We start from the raw sequence: 12,106 nt of genomic DNA, 5'->3' as shown, positions 1-12,106 counted from the left end.
GAGAAAGCTGTCAGCTGAAAAAGTATTAACATTCTCTACTAAAGTAAAAGTATCAATACTGTAAAGTAGGTGTACTCAAGTCCAGAATTCAAAATGTACTTGAATAAAGGTATGAATGTATTGGCATAAAAAGTACCAGTACCAAAAGTAAAGTAGGCCTACAAAATGTTTGAAAATAGCAGATCTTCAACCTCACATGCGCTGTGAGCTTGTAGATCTGCCATTTTCAAATAGCCAAATAGGTCTAAAGTGGTTCATGTATGTTTTATAATATTATAATGTATATCTGCAAAGTAAAGTTTTCTAATCCATTTAGTGGAGTAAACGTACAATGATTGGAGGTCCGATGTGAGGTAGAAGTAATACTGGACATTGGAAATACTGAAGTAAAGTACCAAAGTCCTCAAAATTGTATTAAAGGGATATTCCACTTTCAACAGGGAAATAGGCCGTGAGCCACTGGGGTTGGTCGGTACCATCTGAGGGCAATAATTCTCATAGTGATTTTTGTCAAGGTATACATGTCTAGAGTTAGAAAATATGTGATAGCATTGCACCAGTGGTAGCTGTATAGGTGCTATCATGCAATTTACTTATATAACACTAGGCGAAAATTAGATGGGGACAATATATTAAAACATACTTCTTAACACTTCCAGAAAAATTACAGAAGGTTTTTCCAATTGGTTCTGGTACATCTAGGCATGCTGAAAAACATACTGAAAATCTGGGGGAGTATATGTATGGCAAGATGGCGTCCAAGTTGGCTGTCAGGAGCTTAAAATGGCTATATAATACTAATACTAATACTTCTCAACCTATAAAGGTGCTTTTGGTATCTAACCCTAGGTTTTAGGGCTCAAGAAATGTGCCTGAATCAGTGAAATTACCTGCAATTAATTATGTATTGCCAAATCCAAGATGGCGTTCATCACAAGGTTATGTTCCATTGTACTAAATTAGGTAAAAACAACAAATTAGCCTATTTTGATTGAAAATGACCAACATTGTCACATAGAATCAGGTCAATCTTAGTTGCTTCAGGTCAAGGTCTATCTCATTCCTTCTCGTCCAAGCAGGCAGCAGATCTGACTGGTTGACATGGGAATGACATGTACAGTATTCACCTCACCATTGACATGTAGTTATTTGTGGTAATCTACAGTGTAGCAAGTATGCTGGAAACATGGTGACTTTCAACAATGTACAGTAATTGTGCAAAACTGATGCAAGGATCAAATACATGTGGTTGCAGCATATGAGGGGCTGACAGGCAACTTCAGATATAGGTCCTGAATGAAAGATGGCCTTTTGTAGCTTATCCGCAGGACTCTTAAAGTGGTTTCTGTCAACTGGGCCAAAGATATTTGAACAGATAGAGCAGTACATGGACTGCACATCATCTCCATCCTACTGGCTGACAGTGGGTAGACAACTTAATTTTCCATACACTTCACATCTACCATTGGTGACAAGGTGAGCTTCTCTCTCATGGAGCACTTGATGAAGTACTACTTCCTTGCTGGCCATGTAGACTACAGTATGCTAGAGATCTAACCCAGTACCTGCTGAAGATACATGTGCATTGTGCTCCATGCCAGCATAGAGGGTAAGCCAGACCTGGTCTGCCAGCACTATGATGGATTCTGCAACATTGTCTCTGATGACGAGTTGGGGAGCAGAAGAGCAGAAGATCAGAAAAGTCTGCTGAGCTTGTGTGTGAATGGATACCTTCCCCAAAATGTGCAGAAACAGGGGAAGTTGAAGGACTAGTGTGTCTTGGTTGTAAAAGATTGGGGTGTATCATCACCCACTGAAAGATCACACCATCATCTCAACAATACCATCAATTGTACCCACTCTGTTGTGAATGCTGTGAATAGTAATGTTCTTTACCCAAATGAGATGTCATCCTGATGAGCAATAACAATTAGCAAAGGCTGGTGAGCAATTTGTACGGGTACAGTGTCAACGATGGATACTGCTGTCATCTCTGGAATGGGTGTGATAGACATGCTCAGGGATGAAACTGTCCTGTTGGTGTATTGGGTGTATCAGGTGGACCTACAGTACAGTGTAAAGTACAGATGGAGTATTGGGATGGAACAGACCTGTGCAACCTCATATTTGTATGCAAAGGCAAGATGAGAGCATTAAAACATTTGCTGACAGGGAACGTTCCAGGCTACCCTGATGTGCTGGGTGAAGTAGGTGCCACAAGTTAACAACAGCCAGTTGCCATGTTGCACCATGTGTTGAGGGCTCATATACAAGTGAAGTTGTGGAAAGTGGCAGACCGCCATGCTCACTGATGTCAACTTTGGATGGGAGATAACATTTTTGCTAATGATGACCTGGTGTGATGTGGTCCATTATAGTGGTCCAGTATCACTTTAGGGCACAGAGAAAGAAGTGTATCACTGTTGTTGTTGTTGAGCTACTGTAATTTCTCTGGTGAAGATCGTGGCTGATGCGATGTTCAAGATACAGATGAGGAGTGATGTCGATATGGAGGATACTTTTGAGGATGAGGTAGACCAGGGTAAGATAATTGTGTGTGTGTGTGTCAATCAGGAGGGGAAGGTCCAGGAGGATGTGGGTGGACTTTCAATCTCCATTATGAGTTGGAATATATGCAGATATTGGCCCGGTCATTTTCTGATTTCTCATAATTGCTGCCTATGGGCCGAAGTCCAGACTGATAACGTGTGAGTGAATCCATGTTATCTGTCTGGCTAATGTCAGGCTAGGTCCCCATATGAATACAAATCAACAACAAAAACATCATATGAAAAAAAATCTAGGTTGAACAGATAGAGGCGTTAAATGGATGGATTAAAAGGTGATATTCATGTATGTAATGGTAAACAGAATGTTATCGTATGCATTAGTTACACACCTACACTATATTTAGTTTATTGAATTTCATCAAACATTGCCTTGGATGGTTTTAAATCTTTGGGAAACTTTTGTGTTACATCTTTCTAAAAAATGCAAAGTAACTCTCGTGTACTAGTAGTCATTATGTTGTCACTGCTGTAACATTTCTGGAGATGGAAACAACTTTTTAGAAAAATATATAGTCTAAGCTGTATCTCAACCATTTTTGAAAGAGAGAGAATCAATATTAAGAGAGAACCATCAGTTTGAAGTTGAATTCTTCATTCAGATTTTGAAAACTGTGTTTTGGCACATGGTTATAAATGGAGTGATAACACACAGAAAGCTACCACAGATGCAAGGCTATCACATATTTCCTAGTACTAGGGATGTATACCTTCCCAAAAATCACTAAGAGATTACAGATGACCCCAAATTTGGGGCCCTTGCTCACAGAGTATTGTCATAATTATATAGTCACTATGTTGTCACTGCCTGCAATAAAGAACAATTCTAGATATGCAAATTTTTACAACTTTACTGAACTATATATAGTCTGAGCTTTATCCAAACCATTTTTCAAAGAGATTGGATCAATAATAAGAGAGAACCATCAGTTTGAAGTACACTGTTCCATTCGGATTTTGAAAACTGTTTTTTAGCATGTTGTTATAAAAGGAGTGATAACACACAGACAGCTACCACCACTGCAATGCTATCACATGTTTCTAAGTACTAGGGATATATACCTTCCCAAAAATCACTATGAGAATTATTGCCCTCAGATGGTACCGATGACCCCATATCTGGGGTCCTGGCCCACGGTCTAAAACACCTTATGGGCTTTTCTCCACACACACACACACACACACACACACACACACACACACACACACACACACACACACACACACACACACACACATTGTAACTTCAAACTCCATTTGAACCATGATAGATTCATTAAAAACACCCATTATTTTTCTGGTGACTCATACTACCCTTCTAATACGTGAGCAGGCCGTGTTTTTTCGATAACTTTTTTCATTTATTTTTAATAATTATTTGGGAAAATGGAAAACATGAAATACAAAGAATAATTATTAAAAATAAATGAAAAAATAATGAATCTATCATGGTTAAAATGAAGTTTGAAGTTGCAATGGGTGTGTGTGTGTGTGTGTGTGTGTGTGTGTGTGTGTGTGTGTGTGTGTGTGTGTGTGTGTGTGTGTGTGTGTGTGTGTGTGGAGAGGCCCTGGGCCTGGAGGGCCTGATAACATTTACATCAAATATCTAAATATTGAATCAAGCAAATTAAAATCTGTTCAGGGTGTTCATAAAAGCCTGATTAGACGATAAAATGACCAAAAGTTTTTTTGAAAGTGAAATATCCCTTTAAATACAGTACTTAAGTAAATGTACGTAGTTACTTTACACACTGCTTCATCAGACACACATTTAAAACACAACAGCCATCTGCATGAAAGAACTGTGCTTTTTTACTTCACATTTCGGCGTGTATAATCAGAATGATCCAAAGGATTACATATTATAATGACCCAAAAGATGAATAACGCACAAATGAACAATTTACACACGTGATGTAAGTCAATGCATTCATGTGTTGTAAAGTCACATTAGTTTTGCATCGACAAGTTAACAGACTCCCTCAACTTCCATAAAATGCTCTTAGGCCTATAGTGCACTGAGAAGTCCTCCAGATGTGTTTAGCATTTAACTTAACACTCATGTTATTGTGCAAAAACAAAGCCCGTCCAGCGGTGTCCACGACACCATGCAGCTTTCAGTCTATTCAGCATTTTTGCATCATCCATCCATCGTTTCGTTTTGTAATGTGTGTGTGTGTGTGTGTGTGTGTGTGTGTGTGTGTGTGTGTGTGTGTGTGTGTGTGTGTGTGTGAGAGAGAGAGAGAGAGAGAGAGAGAGAGAGAGAGAGAGAGAGAGAGAGAGAGAGAGAGCAAGCGTTATTGATATATAATACACCCACACGCCATTGAGGACATGCATTTATATTTACACATACAAAATAAATATAATATGATAATAATAATACACTTTATTTATGGAGCACTTTATTGAAACAAAGTGCAATAAAACAAGATAATAAACTATTAAGAGAGCCATTAAAGCCATTAAGAGAATCAAAAGATTTTAACATTTTAAGTTACGGAATGTTGTGATTACAACATTCCATAATATTATAAAAAAAAACAAGTATTTATCTGTGCCTGTCTAGATATCTCTATTTTGCCGTTGCATTTATCTCTATTCTTATTTTTAGCCTATATATTTATCCTTACGTATTTTAATATTTTATTCTACGTCTTATCGCTCCACTCTTTACTGACTCTTGAATCTCCCCAAAGGAAACAACACTTTTATTAGAATATTGTGTGTGTATGTGTATATATATATATATATATATATATATATATATATATATATATATATATATATATATATATATATATATAGACTAAATATATATATATAGGCTATATATAATCAAATATGATGTAATAAACTATAATTCTGAACGATTCTCTTACTGGACATATGCGCGGCCTCCTCTCCATTGCAGCTGGACCCGGCCGGGGAGGAGTGCTCCCCGTCCTCCCCGTCCTCCGTGTCCGCCCCGAGGGCCCCGCGCCCCGGCCTCTCCTCCTCCTCCTCCCCGGCTCTCTCCTCGCCCGCCCCGGGTTCGGCCACGTCCGTTTGTCCCGCTTCCTCCTCATCCATCCTCCGTCCTCCTCCTCCGTCCTCGTAGAAGTGCTCGAAGCCGTGCGGCAGCTGGACTCCGCTCCGCCGAGGCTCGCACGCGACCGTTCCCCCCGAGAGGACGGCGGCGAGCCCGGCGCCGCTCTCGGGGGGATGATGATGATGATGATGACTGCCGCCCGCGTAGACGAAGCCATCGCCGGCGTTGAAGCTTCTCTTCTCCGCCGGAGGAGGCGAGAGGCCCGTCGTCGGCTCCCTGCTGTGGAACAGCCGCTCTGCGTAGCAGCAGGAGGCCGAGGAAGCGACGCGGTTCGCCCGGTGGTAGAGCGGTAGTTTCCCCGCCGGGTGATGGTGGTGATGATGATACTGCTGCTGCTGCTGCTGCTGCTGCCGGGGGCCAGAGCAGTAATAATCTGGGGGGTAATAATCTGCTAGTCTGCCATTCGGGTGGTGCTGCTGCTGGTGGTGGTGGTGGTGCTCCAGTAATCCCGGCGTCGGCTCGTAATCCCGGTAGGCTCGCTGCTGCTGCTGCTGCTGCTGGGCCGACGGAGGGCGGTGGACCGAACCGAAGTCGGAGTATGATGTGCAGCTGGGTAAATACATGGCGTGATGATAATAATCCACACATATATAGCCTAGCGTGACATTGAGAATGCATATGTGACGTGGTTTCAATTCCTAATCAAAGTTCCAAAATAGGCCTGAAATCGAGCGACATGCTTGACTTTCCAAACTCTCCTCCTGCCCCGCGTGCGAACTTCACATCCAATATACTGGTGTTGTTCGGTTTGGTTTTGTTCTGGCTCTGTTCAGTGCATGATATGATGCAAACCGTGCTTTTAAGAGCTGTTTCTTCAGAGGCGGTTTTAAAGAGCGAAGTGCGTGTGTGCGTGCGTGTGTGCGTGCGTGCGTGTGTGTGTGTCGGGTCAGATTATATACAAGCCTCGCCCACACACACACACACACACACACACACACACACACACACACACACACACACACACACACACACACACACACACGCACACACACACACACACACACACACACACACACACGCACGCACATAAACTGTCCAGTGTGGGTCCAACTTAACAAGAATCAACGGTTTGTCAGAACTCATGGTCAAGGAAAAACAAGCAGTGACCTGTGCCGAGTGTGTGTGCGCGCGCGCGCGTGGGTGTAACACAAGTCACTGTAAAGTATTCTCGTAATTCGTAACAACATAATCTAAATGTATGTATAATCCCCTTAAACTAATTTGATTCCATTTGTACAGTTGTATAGCTCCCCCCCCTTTTTCTTTTTTTTCTGCCTTTGTACTTGATGTTATGCTTTTGAAACTGATATTATCCTAGATAAAGTAGGCCTACTATGTTCTATCTGTCTGTCTTTCAATGTTATATGAGATACTTAAAGTGTGGTTCCTGTGGAAATAAGCCTCGGCTTTCTAGGATCTCCTTTTAGTTGACCTTGAACCAGTGATTTGTACTGTCATGAAACTGTACTATTTTCTATTGCAAACTTCAAATAAATTCTTCAATCAATCAATCAATATAGGCGGCCCGGCCGTCGAAATAAGTTACAGACTTTTTTTTTCTTTCTTTTTTACGTTACACAAAAACATTACGAAAACATATTAATATCAACAATTTTAGCTACGCCAAGAAGCCTTCAGGAGTTACATCAGCAACACAAAATACACAAATACATAAATATGTGCAAAAGACATGACAATATGCAGATTCACTCTAATAGCAGCAGCAGTAGCCTATTAATGTGTTGAATACATTCAACATGATCCCGTCGTCAAATGTATGTTAGAGGTTTGTGTCTAAAGAAATGGAATCTCCCCCTCATTATTTCCACTCTAATCCATTCTTCAAGGCTGCTTATAGACGTCACACGATATAGAAATGTGTTTCTCTATGGTTGCATTTCACTCTGTTTTCCTGCATGGAATATTGTCTGTTTTTTTAATCGATTGAATAATTTATTAGAAGTTTGTATTGGAACAAGTACAGGACAGTAGGCCTACCATAAAGGATAGACCACAAGAAAGCGTTTTGGTTCCATGCATTAGGGCAGGGGTCTTCAACGTTTTCAGGCTTAGTTAAGAGAGAGATGAAGCAGGGACCCCCGCCACAACCTGTTCATAGTTTCCATAGTTTCATTCTTTGACAGCACAATCATCAATGTATTTTGGAATCAATTTGTGTTTTCAGATATTTAACCACTTGAAGCGTCAATACTTAATACATTTGGCCTTTTATTCTGTACTTAGTCTGCTCTTTTCCCCCTCTACACCAAACCTCTTTTCCAAAAATAGCCGATCTACAAGCTTGCAACGCCTCGTTGGCTAAAATTCTCAGGATATGCATGGCCACTAGAGTTAAAGTGTTTCATATAAAAACAGGGGGGGGGGGGGAAGGTTCTATCACTCAGTTTTGGAGGACCCCCTGTAATAACTCTGAGGACTCCCTAGGGGTCCCGGACCCCCTGTTGAAGACACCTGCATTAGGGTGCCTTTGCACTCAATCCATGCAACATTAAATGGCAGACAAATAAAATAGGCCTATAGCCTTGCGAGGCAAATCATCAAGACAGTTGGAAAACATAATTTAAAAAAAATCTATAGTAAAAAGGTGCAGGGATTTTTCTTATATTTGTTTTTTCATATGATTTCGTGGAAATCTCGCACTTCGTGCGTTGATCAAACATAATCATGCTGATATATTATATATTGCATATTATTAATGCGACGTGGGTTCTATTTTAAACAAACCAATTTATCGGATTGTCTAAACACAGCCTGTGTTGTGTAGGCCTATCGATTTGAAGGAGGAATTGTTAATTCATTGGTGCCGAGGCCCGATGGCGAATTGTGTATTTTTCATTTAATAAGATGCTGGGATAAATATAAGAGCGTTTTAAACGTATACAATAATATACATATAACACAATCCAGACTGTAATTTGTGTGCTTATGTACAATTTACGAGTCAATAAACCAGACTTAAAGCCTACAAAGACAAAGAGCAAGAAAATCAACAAAACATAATATGAACGGTCGATGATCAGTATAGGCCTATGGTTTTCTTTTAACAGTAATTAAGCAAGCAAGTGTAAGCACTATTCCTATTAGGCCTCTATATCATTTATGAACAGACCACCATGCATGATATGAGTAGATAGAACATTTATTGTGAGAATGTAACACATCATGGTGAAATCAGATCATAAGTATTTTAATAAAACTATGCAATTATCTCGAGTACACTTTCTGGTTTTTATTGACCCTCTCATACGGATCAGCCATTGGTTAATGCATGTGTTGCGTCATGACGAGGAAATCCCCTAATAAAACGAAAACGGGGAGAAAAAAAGCCTGGATGAGAAACGGTTTTGTTCATATTTCATATGATATATGAACATTCTATCCAACAGCATTTATACCACATACCTCAGAGTTGATGGCCCTCACCAATATGACACAAGTTTGGCTTTATTCTAATTTATAGGCCTACTTTATTTATGCCAAAAAACGTCTGATGGTAGAAGTGACAGCTACATTTTGTATTGTTGTTGTTATTATTATTATTTAAATAATCGTTTTTTTCTGAAATAAAGAAATAAGAATCTGATACATGCATGCATCAATTAAGCCCTATTATTTTATTTAATGTTGGCTATTTGATAATCACGTCCATGGATCTCGGTCAGAACACACACACACACACACACACACGCACGCACGCACGCACGCACGCACGCACACACACACACACACACACACACACACACACACACACACACACACACACACACACTGTATTCAAACTCTGAAAAAGCTTAATAACCAATTCGAATATATATATATAATCTGCATTTTGGCAAACAATCTGTATCCCCTCCTATCCGTATACCATTCTCTTGTTTTCCTGTATACTCACAGCTACATGGATTACAGCCTATTTGACAGAACCCGCCTTCATGTTTCTTTTGAACAAGGCAAGAACTTGACATTTAATTTAAAGGGATATGTCACTTTCAAAATAACTTTTGGTCATTTTATCGTCTAATCAGGCTTTTATGAACACCCTGAACAGTTTTTAAGTTGCTTGATTCAATATTTAGATATTTGATGTAAATGTTACCAGGCCCTCTAGGCCCAAACAACACACACATTTTAACTTCAAACTTCATTTTAACCATGATAGATTAATTAAAACACCCATTATTTTTTCTAGTTTCTCATAATACGTGAGCAGGCCGTGTTTCCTTCGATAACCTATTTTATTTATTTTTAATAATAATTTTTTGTATTTAATTTTTTCCATTTTCCAAAATAATTATTAAAAATAAATGGTCATCGTGAAAACACAGCCTGCTCACATATTAGGAGGGTATTATGAGTCACCAGAAAAAAATGATCAAATGAACTATGAAAACTGCAATTAATGACTTTTAGTAAAGCAAGTAAATATATAACGAGCTAAACCTGTAGAAAATACCCTTATAGTTTTAGCCTTTGTCAAGCATCCTTCCAAAATAGCAGATGTTCAAGCTCAGAACAACAGTCATGTATAACAAGTTGTGTGAGCTGCATGTGAGCTTGTAGATCTGCGTATCTTTTGCACCTTTTTGTGACCTTGTTGAAACAAATTTAAAACCGAAAGCAAAGTTCAAAAACATAATAATATAACCTCTTAAATAATAGTGCTCTTACCTTGACGGCTTCTGTCCCAACACGACAGGCAAGTGTGGGAGAGAGCAGACATCTGTGTCAACAGTCTCTCTCTCTCTCTCTCTCTCTCTCTCTCTCTCTCTCTCTCTCTGTGTGTGTGTGTGTGTGTGTGTGTGTGTGTGTGTGTGTGTGTGTGTGTGTGTGTGTGTGTGTGTGTGTGTGTGTTTGTCACACACTGCCAAGTCCACCCCCCCCCCCATTCTGGCTTTGAACCATAGACTCATAAAACAGCAGCATCAGTAGCAGTTTGTTTACTGTCTCTGTGTTAAAGGCACTGATGGACAAACTATACTCAACTTCAGTGTTCATAAACTATCATGAAACATTTTCGTCAACCTCTACCTTTAAGGAAAAATAAAAGCGAAGTAAAAAACAAACCTATATGATGACTAAAACTATACAGACAATTCAAACAAATAAAAACCCACACTAAAATGTTAGGGAGGGACTATAAGAGAGAATTAAAGTTTATTAGTGGTTGCACGCAGGGTAAGTTTGTAGACAGTCTATTTTCAATACTAATCAAAATAGTAAAACCTGCCTAAAAAGTTTAAGCATAAAATAGTGCCAAAAGAGTCTAATCCTATAATGCCTAAAACTAACATCTTGTCTAATCCTAATCCCTAAACCAAACCTCACTTCTAAATGTCTAATCTTAACATTAAAGTTACTATATGTAGTTTTCTGCTGACATAAGCAGGAAAAAGGCAATTGCTTATTTTTATTTTTTTAATTATATTCAGGCGGCTAACAATGCTCCCTAAAGAAATCTAGTCTCTGTGGCGCTTCTAGGAGCCACAGTCTGCCTCCAAAGCTATTATTTTATCTGTAAGAAGCTCAGCTCATTGGTGCATGAACCAGCCGACCGGGGCTAAAAGGACTGACAGACATGTCTAACCAATCCGAACAAGAGGCGTCCCTGATTGGTCTCTTATTGGGCAGGCTATCTGTCTATCGACGAATGACATAACTTCTCACAGATAAAAATAAAAGTTTTTAGATTGTGGCCCCAGGAAGTGTCACAGAGACAACATTTATTTAGGAAGCACGGTTAGCCGCCTGAATATAATAAAATAAAAATACAAAATAAAAATAAGCAATTGCCTTTTTCCTGCTTATGTCAGCAGAAGAATACATATAGCAACTTTAACTCCAACCTGAATCTTTTCCTACTCATTTGGCCTAACTCCTCAAATCATTTGAAACCACAAAACAACCACCATTTATCTTTGAGGCCCAGGACAATGGTCCACACTAATGCCACACACACGCACGCACACGCACGCACACGCACACGCACACGCACACACACACACACACACACACACACACACACACACACACACAGTGGCGTCAGTTCAGCAAAAGCTAGGGTATGGCAAAGATGGGAGTCCTCATGGAAAATAGGCATTACATTTTGGATAACACGGTTCAATTGTGAAAATAGCCGATCTACATGCTCACAAGCGTTGTGAGCATGTAGATTGGCTATTTTCACAATGTCTGAAAAAAAAATCTTTTTTTTTTCCTACGGTGTCTTGGGCTGGATTTGGCGTTGTGAGCATGTAGATTGGCTATTTTCACAATGTCTGAAGAAAAAATCTTTTTTTTTTCCTACGGTGTCTTGGGCTGGATTTGGCAGCCTGGAATGGCAAAACTTAGCATGTTAGTAAATGTGACACAATTAACAATAATGCATTGCACCTGTGCAGCTGACCTGCGGAACCTGGGAATATACCAT

The sequence above is a fragment of the Nannobrachium achirus genome (assembly GCF_963921795.1).
Source record: "Nannobrachium achirus genome assembly, chromosome: 13".
Lineage (NCBI taxonomy): Eukaryota > Metazoa > Chordata > Actinopteri > Myctophiformes > Myctophidae > Nannobrachium > Nannobrachium achirus.
The sequence above is the reverse complement of the archived record's forward strand: the minus strand, read 5'-3'. Positions refer to the sequence as shown.